The sequence below is a fragment of the Thunnus thynnus genome, chromosome 23 (assembly GCF_963924715.1).
Source record: "Thunnus thynnus chromosome 23, fThuThy2.1, whole genome shotgun sequence".
NCBI lineage: Eukaryota > Metazoa > Chordata > Actinopteri > Scombriformes > Scombridae > Thunnus > Thunnus thynnus.
This window is the reverse complement of record NC_089539.1, coordinates 8,268,095-8,285,111: the sequence shown is the minus strand read 5'-3', so window position 1 is coordinate 8,285,111 and position 17,017 is coordinate 8,268,095. Positions and strand designations below refer to the sequence as shown.

General features: G+C 45.3%; 27 non-coding genes across 27 annotated transcripts; all 27 read right to left on the bottom strand.

Moving 5' to 3' along the window:
- Window positions 1-351: 351 nt before the first annotated feature.
- trnal-cag (transfer RNA leucine (anticodon CAG)) lies at window positions 352-434 on the bottom strand. The gene has a single exon. It is a non-coding gene; the product is annotated as a tRNA-Leu (tRNA).
- An 805-nt stretch (window positions 435-1,239) lies between these two features.
- trnaq-cug (transfer RNA glutamine (anticodon CUG)) lies at window positions 1,240-1,311 on the bottom strand. Its single transcript has one exon. It is a non-coding gene; the product is annotated as a tRNA-Gln (tRNA).
- A 450-nt stretch (window positions 1,312-1,761) lies between these two features.
- Window positions 1,762-1,844, bottom strand: trnal-cag (transfer RNA leucine (anticodon CAG)). Its single transcript has one exon. It is a non-coding gene; the product is annotated as a tRNA-Leu (tRNA).
- A 588-nt stretch (window positions 1,845-2,432) lies between these two features.
- trnaq-cug (transfer RNA glutamine (anticodon CUG)) lies at window positions 2,433-2,504 on the bottom strand. Its single transcript has one exon. It is a non-coding gene; the product is annotated as a tRNA-Gln (tRNA).
- A 450-nt stretch (window positions 2,505-2,954) lies between these two features.
- Window positions 2,955-3,037, bottom strand: trnal-cag (transfer RNA leucine (anticodon CAG)). Its single transcript has one exon. It is a non-coding gene; the product is annotated as a tRNA-Leu (tRNA).
- An 805-nt stretch (window positions 3,038-3,842) lies between these two features.
- Window positions 3,843-3,914, bottom strand: trnaq-cug (transfer RNA glutamine (anticodon CUG)). The gene has a single exon. It is a non-coding gene; the product is annotated as a tRNA-Gln (tRNA).
- Window positions 3,915-4,364: 450 nt separating this feature from the next.
- trnal-cag (transfer RNA leucine (anticodon CAG)) lies at window positions 4,365-4,447 on the bottom strand. The gene has a single exon. It is a non-coding gene; the product is annotated as a tRNA-Leu (tRNA).
- A 588-nt stretch (window positions 4,448-5,035) lies between these two features.
- Window positions 5,036-5,107, bottom strand: trnaq-cug (transfer RNA glutamine (anticodon CUG)). Its single transcript has one exon. It is a non-coding gene; the product is annotated as a tRNA-Gln (tRNA).
- A 480-nt stretch (window positions 5,108-5,587) lies between these two features.
- Window positions 5,588-5,659, bottom strand: trnaq-cug (transfer RNA glutamine (anticodon CUG)). Its single transcript has one exon. It is a non-coding gene; the product is annotated as a tRNA-Gln (tRNA).
- Window positions 5,660-6,109: 450 nt separating this feature from the next.
- trnal-cag (transfer RNA leucine (anticodon CAG)) lies at window positions 6,110-6,192 on the bottom strand. Its single transcript has one exon. It is a non-coding gene; the product is annotated as a tRNA-Leu (tRNA).
- Window positions 6,193-7,318: 1,126 nt separating this feature from the next.
- trnaq-cug (transfer RNA glutamine (anticodon CUG)) lies at window positions 7,319-7,390 on the bottom strand. The gene has a single exon. It is a non-coding gene; the product is annotated as a tRNA-Gln (tRNA).
- A 450-nt stretch (window positions 7,391-7,840) lies between these two features.
- Window positions 7,841-7,923, bottom strand: trnal-cag (transfer RNA leucine (anticodon CAG)). Its single transcript has one exon. It is a non-coding gene; the product is annotated as a tRNA-Leu (tRNA).
- A 588-nt stretch (window positions 7,924-8,511) lies between these two features.
- Window positions 8,512-8,583, bottom strand: trnaq-cug (transfer RNA glutamine (anticodon CUG)). Its single transcript has one exon. It is a non-coding gene; the product is annotated as a tRNA-Gln (tRNA).
- A 496-nt stretch (window positions 8,584-9,079) lies between these two features.
- Window positions 9,080-9,151, bottom strand: trnaq-cug (transfer RNA glutamine (anticodon CUG)). The gene has a single exon. It is a non-coding gene; the product is annotated as a tRNA-Gln (tRNA).
- A 450-nt stretch (window positions 9,152-9,601) lies between these two features.
- On the bottom strand, window positions 9,602-9,684 carry trnal-cag (transfer RNA leucine (anticodon CAG)). The gene has a single exon. It is a non-coding gene; the product is annotated as a tRNA-Leu (tRNA).
- Window positions 9,685-10,237: 553 nt separating this feature from the next.
- trnaq-cug (transfer RNA glutamine (anticodon CUG)) lies at window positions 10,238-10,309 on the bottom strand. Its single transcript has one exon. It is a non-coding gene; the product is annotated as a tRNA-Gln (tRNA).
- Window positions 10,310-10,796: 487 nt separating this feature from the next.
- trnaq-cug (transfer RNA glutamine (anticodon CUG)) lies at window positions 10,797-10,868 on the bottom strand. Its single transcript has one exon. It is a non-coding gene; the product is annotated as a tRNA-Gln (tRNA).
- A 450-nt stretch (window positions 10,869-11,318) lies between these two features.
- trnal-cag (transfer RNA leucine (anticodon CAG)) lies at window positions 11,319-11,401 on the bottom strand. Its single transcript has one exon. It is a non-coding gene; the product is annotated as a tRNA-Leu (tRNA).
- Window positions 11,402-11,989: 588 nt separating this feature from the next.
- On the bottom strand, window positions 11,990-12,061 carry trnaq-cug (transfer RNA glutamine (anticodon CUG)). Its single transcript has one exon. It is a non-coding gene; the product is annotated as a tRNA-Gln (tRNA).
- Window positions 12,062-12,541: 480 nt separating this feature from the next.
- Window positions 12,542-12,613, bottom strand: trnaq-cug (transfer RNA glutamine (anticodon CUG)). The gene has a single exon. It is a non-coding gene; the product is annotated as a tRNA-Gln (tRNA).
- Window positions 12,614-13,063: 450 nt separating this feature from the next.
- trnal-cag (transfer RNA leucine (anticodon CAG)) lies at window positions 13,064-13,146 on the bottom strand. The gene has a single exon. It is a non-coding gene; the product is annotated as a tRNA-Leu (tRNA).
- Window positions 13,147-13,734: 588 nt separating this feature from the next.
- Window positions 13,735-13,806, bottom strand: trnaq-cug (transfer RNA glutamine (anticodon CUG)). The gene has a single exon. It is a non-coding gene; the product is annotated as a tRNA-Gln (tRNA).
- A 450-nt stretch (window positions 13,807-14,256) lies between these two features.
- Window positions 14,257-14,339, bottom strand: trnal-cag (transfer RNA leucine (anticodon CAG)). Its single transcript has one exon. It is a non-coding gene; the product is annotated as a tRNA-Leu (tRNA).
- Window positions 14,340-14,927: 588 nt separating this feature from the next.
- Window positions 14,928-14,999, bottom strand: trnaq-cug (transfer RNA glutamine (anticodon CUG)). The gene has a single exon. It is a non-coding gene; the product is annotated as a tRNA-Gln (tRNA).
- A 479-nt stretch (window positions 15,000-15,478) lies between these two features.
- Window positions 15,479-15,550, bottom strand: trnaq-cug (transfer RNA glutamine (anticodon CUG)). Its single transcript has one exon. It is a non-coding gene; the product is annotated as a tRNA-Gln (tRNA).
- Window positions 15,551-16,000: 450 nt separating this feature from the next.
- Window positions 16,001-16,083, bottom strand: trnal-cag (transfer RNA leucine (anticodon CAG)). The gene has a single exon. It is a non-coding gene; the product is annotated as a tRNA-Leu (tRNA).
- A 588-nt stretch (window positions 16,084-16,671) lies between these two features.
- trnaq-cug (transfer RNA glutamine (anticodon CUG)) lies at window positions 16,672-16,743 on the bottom strand. The gene has a single exon. It is a non-coding gene; the product is annotated as a tRNA-Gln (tRNA).
- Window positions 16,744-17,017: the final 274 nt, after the last annotated feature.

Genomic DNA, 17,017 nt, shown 5'->3' with positions numbered 1-17,017 from the left:
CAAATAAGCTACGTTAAGAACAGTAACCACAAAGGATTCAGTCATTTCCAAGCGACAGGTGAACACACATAAATCTGGTATATCGGGCTAATGCGCCGCTCAGAGACAAGAGGGGATGCGGGAGATGATCATTCAGTGAGTGATTTGAAGGAGCGGGTCTACTCATTTTACAAGTTTATGGAGCACATGGTAGCAGCACAGCTACTGTGCACCAACGCATTGCTTTCTGTGCACAAGTTGAGAGTGTAGAGACTGAACCGTTGTGGCTTTTTTCTCAAGCGCTCATCATCCAGTGTCTTTCCCAATGTTGTCTTAGCTGCAAGGTTCAGGACTACTGTGAAAAACACTGGCTGTCAGAAGTGGGATTCGAACCCACGCCTCCAGGGGAGACTGCGACCTGAACGCAGCGCCTTAGACCGCTCGGCCATCCTGACTGCGTCTGAAGGTCCGGACCTATGATTTTGGATCCACATAGCAATTAGCAATGATTGATGGACTCTCTCGAGGCAAAAAAGGCACCGCTCTTAGCGTATGGCTGCGAGTAGTGACAAAGTCAGGCAAACTGACAGTGTAGATCATTAAAATAAATGAATGAATAAAGCAGAGATAGCGTATGAAATTACCAGTAACGCAGTGGGTAACATTTTAAAAAGGCACCTTTACTGCCTAACGTAAGCAACTTATTAAACTTTTGCTACTTGCTCGGCTCCCTCCTTGGCCAGACTTTCACTTCAAGATCAACTTTTTAGCCCAATGTATTCAGGTCATCTGCCCTCATGATATTCAAGACAATTGAAAAATGGTGTCAATTTCCACATAATCAAGAGATGAATATCTCTTAAGTGTAGATCGCCATGACTTTCAGACAGACTGGAAAAACAGTAACCACAAAGGATTCAGTCTTTCAAAAAACACAGCGTCTTCCAAAAAGAGGGCAGAGCTTTCACATTTTCAAAAGTCACTGCATTTTAAGTGCAAATCTTGTCGAAATCAGGTTCCACCGAGATTTGAACTCGGATCAAAGTCCAGAGTGCTAACCATTACACCATGGAACCACAGCTCACATCTACCCGTAAAGTCACCTCACAGGTCCCTCAGGAGAATTGGACGATCTGAAGAGCGAGTGATCAGTCTGCGATCACTGAGCAGTCTTGATATCAGTCGCAGATTCCCAGCCACTGACGCCATCAGGTGAAGGTGGCTTACTTAGGCAGGTGGACAGGTGGCAGTCTTGAAACCAGGTCCCACCGAGATTTGAACTCGGATCGCTGGATTCAGAGTCCAGAGTGCTAACCGTTACACCATGGAACCATGCGCTCTGTTGCATTATGTCTCTTGGCAACCTAGTGGAGAACAGTGTCAATTTCCCCATCGGCCTATGGCGATGGTGTTTTGCTATCATTTATAACACAAATAAGCTACGTTAAGAACAGTAACCACAAAGGATTCAGTCATTTCCAAGCGACAGGTGAACACACATAAATCTGGTATATCGGGCTAATGCGCCGCTCAGAGACAAGAGGGGATGCGGGAGATGATCATTCAGTGAGTGTTTTGAAGGAGCGGGTCTACTCATTTTACAAGTTTATGGAGCACATGGTAGCAGCACAGCTACTGTGCACCAACGCATTGCTTTCTGTGCACAGGTTGAGAGTGTAGGGACTGAACCGTTGTGGCTTTTTTCTCAAGCGCTCATCATCCAGTGTCTTTCCCAATGTTGTCTTAGCGGCAAGGTTCAGGACTACTGTGAAAAACACTGGCTGTCAGAAGTGGGATTCGAACCCACGCCTCCAGGGGAGACTGCGACCTGAACGCAGCGCCTTAGACCGCTCGGCCATCCTGACTGCGTCTGAAGGTCCGGACCTATGATTTTGGATCCACATAGCAATTAGCAATGATTGATGGACTCTCTCGAGGCAAAAAAGGCACCGCTCTCAGCGTATGGCTGCGAGTAGTGACAAAGTCAGGCAAACTGACAGTGTAGATCATTAAAATAAATGAATGAATAAAGCAGAGATAGCGTATGAAATTACCAGTAACGCAGTGGGTAACATTTTAAAAAGGCACCTTTACTGCCTAACGTAAGCAACTTATTAAACTTTTGCTACTTGCTCGGCTCCCTCCTTGGCCAGACTTTCACTTCAAGATCAACTTTTTAGCCCAATGTATTCAGGTCATCTGCCCTCATGATATTCAAGACAATTGAAAAATGGTGTCAATTTCCACATAATCAAGAGATGAATATCTCTTAAGTGTAGATCGCCATGACTTTCAGACAGACTGGAAAAACAGTAACCACAATGGATTCAGTCTTTCAAAAAACCAAGCGTCTTCCAAAGAAAGGGCACTGTTTCCACATTTACAAGCGCTGACAAGATAGGACTAAAGTCCCTGCATTTTACCTGTAAATGGTCTCGCCACCTCTTAAAACCAGGTCCCACCGAGATTTGAACTCGGATCGCTGGATTCAGAGTCCAGAGTGCTAACCATTACACCATGGAACCATGCGCTCTGTTGCATTATGGCTCTTGGCAACCTAGTGGAGAACAGTGTCAATTTCCCCATCGGCCTATGGCGATGGTGTTTTGCTATCATTTATAACACAAATAAGCTACGTTAAGAACAGTAACCACAAAGGATTCAGTCATTTCCAAGCGACAGGTGAACACACATAAATCTGGTATATCGGGCTAATGCGCCGCTCAGAGACAAGAGGGGATGCGGGAGATGATCATTCAGTGAGTGATTTGAAGGAGCGGGTCTACTCATTTTACAAGTTTATGGAGCACATGGTAGCAGCACAGCTACTGTGCACCAACGCATTGCTTTCTGTGCACAAGTTGAGAGTGTAGACACTGAACCGTTGTGGCTTTTTTCTCAAGCGCTCATCATCCAGTGTCTTTCCCAATGTTGTCTTAGCTGCAAGGTTCAGGACTACTGTGAAAAACACTGGCTGTCAGAAGTGGGATTCGAACCCACGCCTCCAGGGGAGACTGCGACCTGAACGCAGCGCCTTAGACCGCTCGGCCATCCTGACTGCGTCTGAAGGTCCGGACCTATGATTTTGGATCCACATAGCAATTAGCAATGATTGATGGACTCTCTCGAGGCAAAAAAGGCACCGCTCTTAGCGTATGGCTGCGAGTAGTGACAAAGTCAGGCAAACTGACAGTGTAGATCATTAAAATAAATGAATGAATAAAGCAGAGATAGCGTATGAAATTACCAGTAACGCAGTGGGTAACATTTTAAAAAGGCACCTTTACTGCCTAACGTAAGCAACTTATTAAACTTTTGCTACTTGCTCGGCTCCCTCCTTGGCCAGACTTTCACTTCAAGATCAACTTTTTAGCCCAATGTATTCAGGTCATCTGCCCTCATGATATTCAAGACAATTGAAAAATGGTGTCAATTTCCACATAATCAAGAGATGAATATCTCTTAAGTGTAGATCGCCATGACTTTCAGACAGACTGGAAAAACAGTAACCACAAAGGATTCAGTCTTTCAAAAAACACAGCGTCTTCCAAAAAGAGGGCAGAGCTTTCACATTTTCAAAAGTCACTGCATTTTAAGTGCAAATCTTGTCGAAATCAGGTTCCACCGAGATTTGAACTCGGATCAAAGTCCAGAGTGCTAACCATTACACCATGGAACCACAGCTCACATCTACCCGTAAAGTCACCTCACAGGTCCCTCAGGAGAATTGGACGATCTGAAGAGCGAGTGATCAGTCTGCGATCACTGAGCAGTCTTGATATCAGTCGCAGATTCCCAGCCACTGACGCCATCAGGTGAAGGTGGCTTACTTAGGCAGGTGGACAGGTGGCAGTCTTGAAACCAGGTCCCACCGAGATTTGAACTCGGATCGCTGGATTCAGAGTCCAGAGTGCTAACCATTACACCATGGAACCATGCGCTCTGTTGCATTATGTCTCTTGGCAACCTAGTGGAGAACAGTGTCAATTTCCCCATCGGCCTATGGCGATGGTGTTTTGCTATCATTTATAACACAAATAAGCTACGTTAAGAACAGTAACCACAAAGGATTCAGTCATTTCCAAGCGACAGGTGAACACACATAAATCTGGTATATCGGGCTAATGCGCCGCTCAGAGACAAGAGGGGATGCGGGAGATGATCATTCAGTGAGTGTTTTGAAGGAGCGGGTCTACTCATTTTACAAGTTTATGGAGCACATGGTAGCAGCACAGCTACTGTGCACCAACGCATTGCTTTCTGTGCACAGGTTGAGAGTGTAGGGACTGAACCGTTGTGGCTTTTTTCTCAAGCGCTCATCATCCAGTGTCTTTCCCAATGTTGTCTTAGCGGCAAGGTTCAGGACTACTGTGAAAAACACTGGCTGTCAGAAGTGGGATTCGAACCCACGCCTCCAGGGGAGACTGCGACCTGAACGCAGCGCCTTAGACCGCTCGGCCATCCTGACTGCGTCTGAAGGTCCGGACCTATGATTTTGGATCCACATAGCAATTAGCAATGATTGATGGACTCTCTCGAGGCAAAAAAGGCACCGCTCTCAGCGTATGGCTGCGAGTAGTGACAAAGTCAGGCAAACTGACAGTGTAGATCATTAAAATAAATGAATGAATAAAGCAGAGATAGCGTATGAAATTACCAGTAACGCAGTGGGTAACATTTTAAAAAGGCACCTTTACTGCCTAACGTAAGCAACTTATTAAACTTTTGCTACTTGCTCGGCTCCCTCCTTGGCCAGACTTTCACTTCAAGATCAACTTTTTAGCCCAATGTATTCAGGTCATCTGCCCTCATGATATTCAAGACAATTGAAAAATGGTGTCAATTTCCACATAATCAAGAGATGAATATCTCTTAAGTGTAGATCGCCATGACTTTCAGACAGACTGGAAAAACAGTAACCACAATGGATTCAGTCTTTCAAAAAACCAAGCGTCTTCCAAAGAAAGGGCACTGTTTCCACATTTACAAGCGCTGACAAGATAGGACTAAAGTCCCTGCATTTTACCTGTAAATGGTCTCCCCACCTCTTAAAACCAGGTCCCACCGAGATTTGAACTCGGATCGCTGGATTCAGAGTCCAGAGTGCTAACCATTACACCATGGAACCACACACTAGGTTGCGCAATGGCTCTTGACAAGCTAGTGGAGAACAATGTCGATTTCCGTATTAGCCTATGACCATGGCATTTTGCTGTCATGTATAACACAAATAGCCTACGGTAAGAACAGTAACCACAAAGGATTCAGTCTTTCAAAAAACACAGCGTCTTCCAAAAAGAGGGCAGAGCTTTCACATTTTCAAAAGTCACTGCATTTTAAGTGCAAATCTTGTCGAAATCAGGTTCCACCGAGATTTGAACTCGGATCACTGGATTCAAAGTCCAGAGTGCTAACCACAGCTCACATCTACCCGTAAAGTCACCTCACAGTCACCTCAGGAGAATTGGACGATCTGAAGAGCGAGTGATCAGTCTGCGATCACTGAGCCACTGAGCAGTCTTGATATCAGTCGCAGATTCCCAGCCACTGACGCCATCAGGTGAAGGTGGCTTACTTAGGCAGGTGGACAGGTGGCAGTCTTGAAACCAGGTCCCACCGAGATTTGAACTCGGATCGCTGGATTCAGAGTCCAGAGTGCTAACCATTACACCATGGAACCATGCGCTCTGTTGCATTATGGCTCTTGGCAACCTAGTGGAGAACAGTGTCAATTTCCCCATCGGCCTATGGCGATGGTGTTTTGCTATCATTTATAACACAAATAAGCTACGTTAAGAACAGTAACCACAAAGGATTCAGTCATTTCCAAGCGACAGGTGAACACACATAAATCTGGTATATCGGGCTAATGCGCCGCTCAGAGACAAGAGGGGATGCGGGAGATGATCATTCAGTGAGTGATTTGAAGGAGCGGGTCTACTCATTTTACAAGTTTATGGAGCACATGGTAGCAGCACAGCTACTGTGCACCAACGCATTGCTTTCTGTGCACAAGTTGAGAGTGTAGAGACTGAACCGTTGTGGCTTTTTTCTCAAGCGCTCATCATCCAGTGTCTTTCCCAATGTTGTCTTAGCTGCAAGGTTCAGGACTACTGTGAAAAACACTGGCTGTCAGAAGTGGGATTCGAACCCACGCCTCCAGGGGAGACTGCGACCTGAACGCAGCGCCTTAGACCGCTCGGCCATCCTGACTGCGTCTGAAGGTCCGGACCTATGATTTTGGATCCACATAGCAATTAGCAATGATTGATGGACTCTCTCGAGGCAAAAAAGGCACCGCTCTTAGCGTATGGCTGCGAGTAGTGACAAAGTCAGGCAAACTGACAGTGTAGATCATTAAAATAAATGAATGAATAAAGCAGAGATAGCGTATGAAATTACCAGTAACGCAGTGGGTAACATTTTAAAAAGGCACCTTTACTGCCTAACGTAAGCAACTTATTAAACTTTTGCTACTTGCTCGGCTCCCTCCTTGGCCAGACTTTCACTTCAAGATCAACTTTTTAGCCCAATGTATTCAGGTCATCTGCCCTCATGATATTCAAGACAATTGAAAAATGGTGTCAATTTCCACATAATCAAGAGATGAATATCTCTTAAGTGTAGATCACCATGACTTTCAGACAGACTGGAAAAACAGTAACCACAATGGATTCAGTCTTTCAAAAAACCAAGCGTCTTCCAAAGAAAGGGCACTGTTTCCACATTTACAAGCGCTGACAAGATAGGACTAAAGTCCCTGCATTTTACCTGTAAATGGTCTCGCCACCTCTTAAAACCAGGTCCCACCGAGATTTGAACTCGGATCGCTGGATTCAGAGTCCAGAGTGCTAACCATTACAAGCGCAATGGCTCTTGACAAGCTAGTGGAGAACAATGTCGATTTCCATATTAGCCTATGACCATGGCATTTTGCTGTCATGTATAACACAAATAGCCTACGGTAAGAACAGTAACCACAAAGGATTCAGTCTTTCAAAAAACACAGCGTCTTCCAAAAAGAGGGCAGAGCTTTCACATTTTCAAAAGTCACTGCATTTTAAGTGCAAATCTTGTCGAAATCAGGTTCCACCGAGATTTGAACTCGGATCAAAGTCCAGAGTGCTAACCATTACACCATGGAACCACAGCTCACATCTACCCGTAAAGTCACCTCACAGGTCCCTCAGGAGAATTGGACGATCTGAAGAGCGAGTGATCAGTCTGCGATCACTGAGCCACTGAGCAGTCTTGATATCAGTCGCAGATTCCCAGCCACTGACGCCATCAGGTGAAGGTGGCTTACTTAGGCAGGTGGACAGGTGGCAGTCTTGAAACCAGGTCCCACCGAGATTTGAACTCGGATCGCTGGATTCAGAGTCCAGAGTGCTAACCATTACACCATGGAACCATGCGCTCTGTTGCATTATGTCTCTTGGCAACCTAGTGGAGAACAGTGTCAATTTCCCCATCGGCCTATGGCGATGGTGTTTTGCTATCATTTATAACACAAATAAGCTACGTTAAGAACAGTAACCACAAAGGATTCAGTCATTTCCAAGCGACAGGTGAACACACATAAATCTGGTATATCGGGCTAATGCGCCGCTCAGAGACAAGAGGGGATGCGGGAGATGATCATTCAGTGAGTGTTTTGAAGGAGCGGGTCTACTCATTTTACAAGTTTATGGAGCACATGGTAGCAGCACAGCTACTGTGCACCAACGCATTGCTTTCTGTGCACAGGTTGAGAGTGTAGAGACTGAACCGTTGTGGCTTTTTTCTCAAGCGCTCATCATCCAGTGTCTTTCCCAATGTTGTCTTAGCTGCAAGGTTCAGGACTACTGTGAAAAACACTGGCTGTCAGAAGTGGGATTCGAACCCACGCCTCCAGGGGAGACTGCGACCTGAACGCAGCGCCTTAGACCGCTCGGCCATCCTGACTGCGTCTGAAGGTCCGGACCTATGATTTTGGATCCACATAGCAATTAGCAATGATTGATGGACTCTCTCGAGGCAAAAAAGGCACCGCTCTCAGCGTATGGCTGCGAGTAGTGACAAAGTCAGGCAAACTGACAGTGTAGATCATTAAAATAAATGAATGAATAAAGCAGAGATAGCGTATGAAATTACCAGTAACGCAGTGGGTAACATTTTAAAAAGGCACCTTTACTGCCTAACGTAAGCAACTTATTAAACTTTTGCTACTTGCTCGGCTCCCTCCTTGGCCAGACTTTCACTTCAAGATCAACTTTTTAGCCCAATGTATTCAGGTCATCTGCCCTCATGATATTCAAGACAATTGAAAAATGGTGTCAATTTCCACATAATCAAGAGATGAATATCTCTTAAGTGTAGATCGCCATGACTTTCAGACAGACTGGAAAAACAGTAACCACAATGGATTCAGTCTTTCAAAAAACCAAGCGTCTTCCAAAGAAAGGGCACTGTTTCCACATTTACAAGCGCTGACAAGATAGGACTAAAGTCCCTGCATTTTACCTGTAAATGGTCTCGCCACCTCTTAAAACCAGGTCCCACCGAGATTTGAACTCGGATCGCTGGATTCAGAGTCCAGAGTGCTAACCATTACACCATGGAACCACACACTAGGTTGCGCAATGGCTCTTGACAAGCTAGTGGAGAACAATGTCGATTTCCATATTAGCCTATGACCATGGCATTTTGCTGTCATGTATAACACAAATAGCCTACGGTAAGAACAGTAACCACAAAGGATTCAGTCTTTCAAAAAACACAGCGTCTTCCAAAAAGAGGGCAGAGCTTTCACATTTGCAAAAGTCACTGCATTTTAAGTGCAAATCTTGTCGAAATCAGGTTCCACCGAGATTTGAACTCGGATCACTGGATTCAAAGTCAAGAGTGCTAACCATTACACCATGGAACAACAGCTCACATCTACCCGTAAAGTCACCTCACAGGTCCCTCAGGAGAATTGGACGATCTGAAGAGCGAGTGATCAGTCTGCGATCACTGAGCGACTGAGCAGTCTTGATATCAGTCGCAGATTCCCAGCCACTGACGCCATCAGGTGAAGGTGGCTTACTTAGGCAGGTGGACAGGTGGCAGTCTTGAAACCAGGTCCCACCGAGATTTGAACTCGGATCGCTGGATTCAGAGTCCAGAGTGCTAACCATTACACCATGGAACCATGTGTTCTGTTGCATTATGTCTCTTGGCAACCTAGTGGAGAACAGTGTCAATTTCCCCATCGGCCTATGGCGATGGTGTTTTGCTATCATTTATAACACAAATAAGCTACGTTAAGAACAGTAACCACAAAGGATTCAGTCATTTCCAAGCGACAGGTGAACACACATAAATCTGGTATATCGGGCTAATGCGCCGCTCAGAGACAAGAGGGGATGCGGGAGATGATCATTCAGTGAGTGTTTTGAAGGAGCGGGTCTACTCATTTTACAAGTTTATGGAGCACATGGTAGCAGCACAGCTACTGTGCACCAACGCATTGCTTTCTGTGCACAGGTTGAGAGTGTAGAGACTGAACCGTTGTGGCTTTTTTCTCAAGCGCTCATCATCCAATGTCTTTCCCAATGTTGTCTTAGCTGCAAGGTTCAGGACTACTGTGAAAAACACTGGCTGTCAGAAGTGGGATTCGAACCCACGCCTCCAGGGGAGACTGCGACCTGAACGCAGCGCCTTAGACCGCTCGGCCATCCTGACTGCATCTGAAGGTCCGGACCTATGATTTTGGATCCACATAGCAATTAGCAATGATTGATGGACTCTCTCTCAGCGTATGGCTGCGAGTAGTGACAAAGTCAGGCAAACTGACAGTGTAGATCATTAAAATAAATGAATGAATAAAGCAGAGATAGCGTATGAAATTACCAGTAACGCAGTGGGTAACATTTTAAAAAGGCACCTTTACTGCCTAACGTAAGCAACTTATTAAACTTTTGCTACTTGCTCGGCTCCCTCCTTGGCCAGACTTTCACTTCAAGATCAACTTTTTAGCCCAATGTATTCAGGTCATCTGCCCACAATTGAAAAATGGTGTCAATTTCCACATAATCAAGAGATGAATATCTCTTAAGTGTAGATCGCCATGACTTTCAGACAGACTGGAAAAACAGTAACCACAATGGATTCAGTCTTTCAAAAAACCAAGCGTCTTCCAAAGAAAGGGCACTGTTTCCACATTTACAAGCGCTGACAAGATAGGACTAAAGTCCCTGCATTTTACCTGTAAATGGTCTCGCCACCTCTTAAAACCAGGTCCCACCGAGATTTGAACTCGGATCGCTGGATTCAGAGTCCAGAGTGCTAACCATTACACCATGGAACCACACACTAGGTTGCGCAATGGCTCTTGACAAGCTAGTGGAGAACAATGTCGATTTCCGTATTAGCCTATGACCATGGCATTTTGCTGTCATGTATAACACAAATAGCCTACGGTAAGAACAGTAACCACAAAGGATTCAGTCTTTCAAAAAACACAGCGTCTTCCAAAAAGAGGGCAGAGCTTTCACATTTTCAAAAGTCACTGCATTTTAAGTGCAAATCTTGTCGAAATCAGGTTCCACCGAGATTTGAACTCGGATCAAAGTCCAGAGTGCTAACCATTACACCATGGAACCACAGCTCACATCTACCCGTAAAGTCACCTCACAGGTCCCTCAGGAGAATTGGACGATCTGAAGAGCGAGTGATCAGTCTGCGATCACTGAGCCACTGAGCAGTCTTGATATCAGTCGCAGATTCCCAGCCACTGACGCCATCAGGTGAAGGTGGCTTACTTAGGCAGGTGGACAGGTGGCAGTCTTGAAACCAGGTCCCACCGAGATTTGAACTCGGATCGCTGGATTCAGAGTCCAGAGTGCTAACCATTACACCATGGAACCATGCGCTCTGTTGCATTATGTCTCTTGGCAACCTAGTGGAGAACAGTGTCAATTTCCCCATCGGCCTATGGCGATGGTGTTTTGCTATCATTTATAACACAAATAAGCTACGTTAAGAACAGTAACCACAAAGGATTCAGTCATTTCCAAGCGACAGGTGAACACACATAAATCTGGTATATCGGGCTAATGCGCCGCTCAGAGACAAGAGGGGATGCGGGAGATGATCATTCAGTGAGTGTTTTGAAGGAGCGGGTCTACTCATTTTACAAGTTTATGGAGCACATGGTAGCAGCACAGCTACTGTGCACCAACGCATTGCTTTCTGTGCACAGGTTGAGAGTGTAGAGACTGAACCGTTGTGGCTTTTTTCTCAAGCGCTCATCATCCAGTGTCTTTCCCAATGTTGTCTTAGCGGCAAGGTTCAGGACTACTGTGAAAAACACTGGCTGTCAGAAGTGGGATTCGAACCCACGCCTCCAGGGGAGACTGCGACCTGAACGCAGCGCCTTAGACCGCTCGGCCATCCTGACTGCGTCTGAAGGTCCGGACCTATGATTTTGGATCCACATAGCAATTAGCAATGATTGATGGACTCTCTCGAGGCAAAAAAGGCACCGCTCTCAGCGTATGGCTGCGAGTAGTGACAAAGTCAGGCAAACTGACAGTGTAGATCATTAAAATAAATGAATGAATAAAGCAGAGATAGCGTATGAAATTACCAGTAACGCAGTGGGTAACATTTTAAAAAGGCACCTTTACTGCCTAACGTAAGCAACTTATTAAACTTTTGCTACTTGCTCGGCTCCCTCCTTGGCCAGACTTTCACTTCAAGATCAACTTTTTAGCCCAATGTATTCAGGTCATCTGCCCTCATGATATTCAAGACAATTGAAAAATGGTGTCAATTTCCACATAATCAAGAGATGAATATCTCTTAAGTGTAGATCGCCATGACTTTCAGACAGACTGGAAAAACAGTAACCACAATGGATTCAGTCTTTCAAAAAACCAAGCGTCTTCCAAAGAAAGGGCACTGTTTCCACATTTACAAGCGCTGACAAGATAGGACTAAAGTCCCTGCATTTTACCTGTAAATGGTCTCGCCACCTCTTAAAACCAGGTCCCACCGAGATTTGAACTCGGATCGCTGGATTCAGAGTCCAGAGTGCAAACCATTACACCATGGAACCACACACTAGGTTGCGCAATGGCTCTTGACAAGCTAATGGAGAACAATGTCGATTTCCGTATTAGCCTATGACCATGGCATTTTGCTGTCATGTATAACACAAATAGCCTACGGTAAGAACAGTAACCACAAAGGATTCAGTCTTTCAAAAAACACAGCGTCTTCCAAAAAGAGGGCAGAGCTTTCACATTTTCAAAAGTCACTGCATTTTAAGTGCAAATCTTGTCGAAATCAGGTTCCACCGAGATTTGAACTCGGATCACTGGATTCAAAGTCCAGAGTGCTAACCACAGCTCACATCTACCCGTAAAGTCACCTCACAGTCACCTCAGGAGAATTGGACGATCTGAAGAGCGAGTGATCAGTCTGCGATCACTGAGCCACTGAGCAGTCTTGATATCAGTCGCAGATTCCCAGCCACTGACGCCATCAGGTGAAGGTGGCTTACTTAGGCAGGTGGACAGGTGGCAGTCTTGAAACCAGGTCTCACCGAGATTTGAACTCGGATCGCTGGATTCAGAGTCCAGAGTGCTAACCATTACACCATGGAACCATGCGCTCTGTTGCATTATGTCTCTTGGCAACCTAGTGGAGAACAGTGTCAATTTCCCCATCGGCCTATGGCGATGGTGTTTTGCTATCATTTATAACACAAATAAGCTACGTTAAGAACAGTAACCACAAAGGATTCAGTCATTTCCAAGCGACAGGTGAACACACATAAATCTGGTATATCGGGCTAATGCGCCGCTCAGAGACAAGAGGGGATGCGGGAGATGATCATTCAGTGAGTGATTTGAAGGAGCGGGTCTACTCATTTTACAAGTTTATGGAGCACATGGTAGCAGCACAGCTACTGTGCACCAACGCATTGCTTTCTGTGCACAAGTTGAGAGTGTAGAGACTGAACCGTTGTGGCTTTTTTCTCAAGCGCTCATCATCCAGTGTCTTTCCCAATGTTGTCTTAGCTGCAAGGTTCAGGACTACTGTGAAAAACACTGGCTGTCAGAAGTGGGATTCGAACCCACGCCTCCAGGGGAGACTGCGACCTGAACGCAGCGCCTTAGACCGCTCGGCCATCCTGACTGCGTCTGAAGGTCCGGACCTATGATTTTGGATCCACATAGCAATTAGCAATGATTGATGGACTCTCTCGAGGCAAAAAAGGCACCGCTCTTAGCGTATGGCTGCGAGTAGTGACAAAGTCAGGCAAACTGACAGTGTAGATCATTAAAATAAATGAATGAATAAAGCAGAGATAGCGTATGAAATTACCAGTAACGCAGTGGGTAACATTTTAAAAAGGCACCTTTACTGCCTAACGTAAGCAACTTATTAAACTTTTGCTACTTGCTCGGCTCCCTCCTTGGCCAGACTTTCACTTCAAGATCAACTTTTTAGCCCAATGTATTCAGGTCATCTGCCCTCATGATATTCAAGACAATTGAAAAATGGTGTCAATTTCCACATAATCAAGAGATGAATATCTCTTAAGTGTAGATCACCATGACTTTCAGACAGACTGGAAAAACAGTAACCACAATGGATTCAGTCTTTCAAAAAACCAAGCGTCTTCCAAAGAAAGGGCACTGTTTCCACATTTACAAGCGCTGACAAGATAGGACTAAAGTCCCTGCATTTTACCTGTAAATGGTCTCGCCACCTCTTAAAACCAGGTCCCACCGAGATTTGAACTCGGATCGCTGGATTCAGAGTCCAGAGTGCTAACCATTACACCATGGAACCATGCGCTCTGTTGCATTATGTCTCTTGGCAACCTAGTGGAGAACAGTGTCAATTTCCCCATCGGCCTATGGCGATGGTGTTTTGCTATCATTTATAACACAAATAAGCTATGTTAAGAACAGTAACCACAAAGGATTCAGTCATTTCCAAGCGACAGGTGAACACACATAAATCTGGTATATCGGGCTAATGCGCCGCTCAGAGACAAGAGGGGATGCGGGAGATGATCATTCAGTGAGTGTTTTGAAGGAGCGGGTCTACTCATTTTACAAGTTTATGGAGCACATGGTAGCAGCACAGCTACTGTGCACCAACGCATTGCTTTCTGTGCACAGGTTGAGAGTGTAGAGACTGAACCGTTGTGGCTTTTTTCTCAAGCGCTCATCATCCAGTGTCTTTCCCAATGTTGTCTTAGCGGCAAGGTTCAGGACTACTGTGAAAAACACTGGCTGTCAGAAGTGGGATTCGAACCCACGCCTCCAGGGGAGACTGCGACCTGAACGCAGCGCCTTAGACCGCTCGGCCATCCTGACTGCGTCTGAAGGTCCGGACCTATGATTTTGGATCCACATAGCAATTAGCAATGATTGATGGACTCTCTCGAGGCAAAAAAGGCACCGCTCTCATTGTATGGCTGCGAGTAGTGACAAAGTCAGGCAAACTGACAGTGTAGATCATTAAAATAAATGAATGAATAAAGCAGAGATAGCGTATGAAATTACCAGTAACGCAGTGGGTAACATTTTAAAAAGGCACCTTTACTGCCTAACGTAAGCAACTTATTAAACTTTTGCTACTTGCTCGGCTCCCTCCTTGGCCAGACTTTCACTTCAAGATCAACTTTTTAGCCCAATGTATTCAGGTCATCTGCCCTCATGATATTCAAGACAATTGAAAAATGGTGTCAATTTCCACATAATCAAGAGATGAATATCTCTTAAGTGTAGATCGCCATGACTTTCAGACAGACTGGAAAAACAGTAACCACAATGGATTCAGTCTTTCAAAAAACCAAGCGTCTTCCAAAGAAAGGGCACTGTTTCCACATTTACAAGCGCTGACAAGATAGGACTAAAGTCCCTGCATTTTACCTGTAAATGGTCTCGCCACCTCTTAAAACCAGGTCCCACCGAGATTTGAACTCGGATCGCTGGATTCAGAGTCCAGAGTGCTAACCATTACACCATGGAACCACACACTAGGTTGTGCAATGGCTCTTGACAAGCTAGTGGAGAACAATGTCGATTTCCGTATTAGCCTATGACCATGGCATTTTGCTGTCATGTATAACACAAATAGCCTACGGTAAGAACAGTAACCACAAAGGATTCAGTCTTTCAAAAAACACAGCGTCTTCCAAAAAGAGGGCAGAGCTTTCACATTTTCAAAAGTCACTGCATTTTAAGTGCAAATCTTGTCGAAATCAGGTTCCACCGAGATTTGAACTCGGATCAAAGTCCAGAGTGCTAACCATTACACCATGGAACCACAGCTCACATCTACCCGTAAAGTCACCTCACAGGTCCCTCAGGAGAATTGGACGATCTGAAGAGCGAGTGATCAGTCTGCGATCACTGAGCAGTCTTGATATCAGTCGCAGATTCCCAGCCACTGACGCCATCAGGTGAAGGTGGCTTACTTAGGCAGGTGGACAGGTGGCAGTCTTGAAACCAGGTCCCACCGAGATTTGAACTCGGATCGCTGGATTCAGAGTCCAGAGTGCTAACCATTACACCATGGAACCATGCGCTCTGTTGCATTATGTCTCTTGGCAACCTAGTGGAGAACAGTGTCAATTTCCCCATCGGCCTATGGCGATGGTGTTTTGCTATCATTTATAACACAAATAAGCTACGTTAAGAACAGTAACCACAAAGGATTCAGTCATTTCCAAGCGACAGGTGAACACACATAAATCTGGTATATCGGGCTAATGCGCCGCTCAGAGACAAGAGGGGATGCGGGAGATGATCATTCAGTGAGTGATTTGAAGGAGCGGGTCTACTCATTTTACAAGTTTATGGAGCACATGGTAGCAGCACAGCTACTGTGCACCAACGCATTGCTTTCTGTGCACAAGTTGAGAGTGTAGAGACTGAACCGTTGTGGCTTTTTTCTCAAGCGCTCATCATCCAGTGTCTTTCCCAATGTTGTCTTAGCTGCAAGGTTCAGGACTACTGTGAAAAACACTGGCTGTCAGAAGTGGGATTCGAACCCACGCCTCCAGGGGAGACTGCGACCTGAACGCAGCGCCTTAGACCGCTCGGCCATCCTGACTGCGTCTGAAGGTCCGGACCTATGATTTTGGATCCACATAGCAATTAGCAATGATTGATGGACTCTCTCGAGGCAAAAAAGGCACCGCTCTTAGCGTATGGCTGCGAGTAGTGACAAAGTCAGGCAAACTGACAATGTAGATCATTAAAATAAATGAATGAATAAAGCAGAGATAGCGTATGAAATTACCAGTAACGCAGTGGGTAACATTTTAAAAAGGCACCTTTACTGCCTAACGTAAGCAACTTATTAAACTTTTGCTACTTGCTCGGCTCCCTCCTTGGCCAGACTTTCACTTCAAGATCAACTTTTTAGCCCAATGTATTCAGGTCATCTGCCCTCATGATATTCAAGACAATTGAAAAATGGTGTCAATTTCCACATAATCAAGAGATGAATATCTCTTAAGTGTAGATCACCATGACTTTCAGACAGACTGGAAAAACAGTAACCACAATGGATTCAGTCTTTCAAAAAACCAAGCGTCTTCCAAAGAAAGGGCACTGTTTCCACATTTACAAGCGCTGACAAGATAGGACTAAAGTCCCTGCATTTTACCTGTAAATGGTCTCGCCACCTCTTAAAACCAGGTCCCACCGAGATTTGAACTCGGATCGCTGGATTCAGAGTCCAGAGTGCTAACCATTACACCATGGAACCATGCGCTCTGTTGCATTATGTCTCTTGGCAACCTAGTGGAGAACAGTGTCAATTTCCCCATCGGCCTATGGCGATGGTGTTTTGCTATCATTTATAACACAAATAAGCTATGTTAAGAACAGTAACCACAAAGGATTCAGTCATTTCCAAGCGACAGGTGAACACACATAAATCTGGTATATCGGGCTAATGCGCCGCTCAGAGACAAGAGGGGATGCGGGAGATGATCATTCAGTGAGTGTTTTGAAGGAGCGGGTCTACTCATTTTACAAGT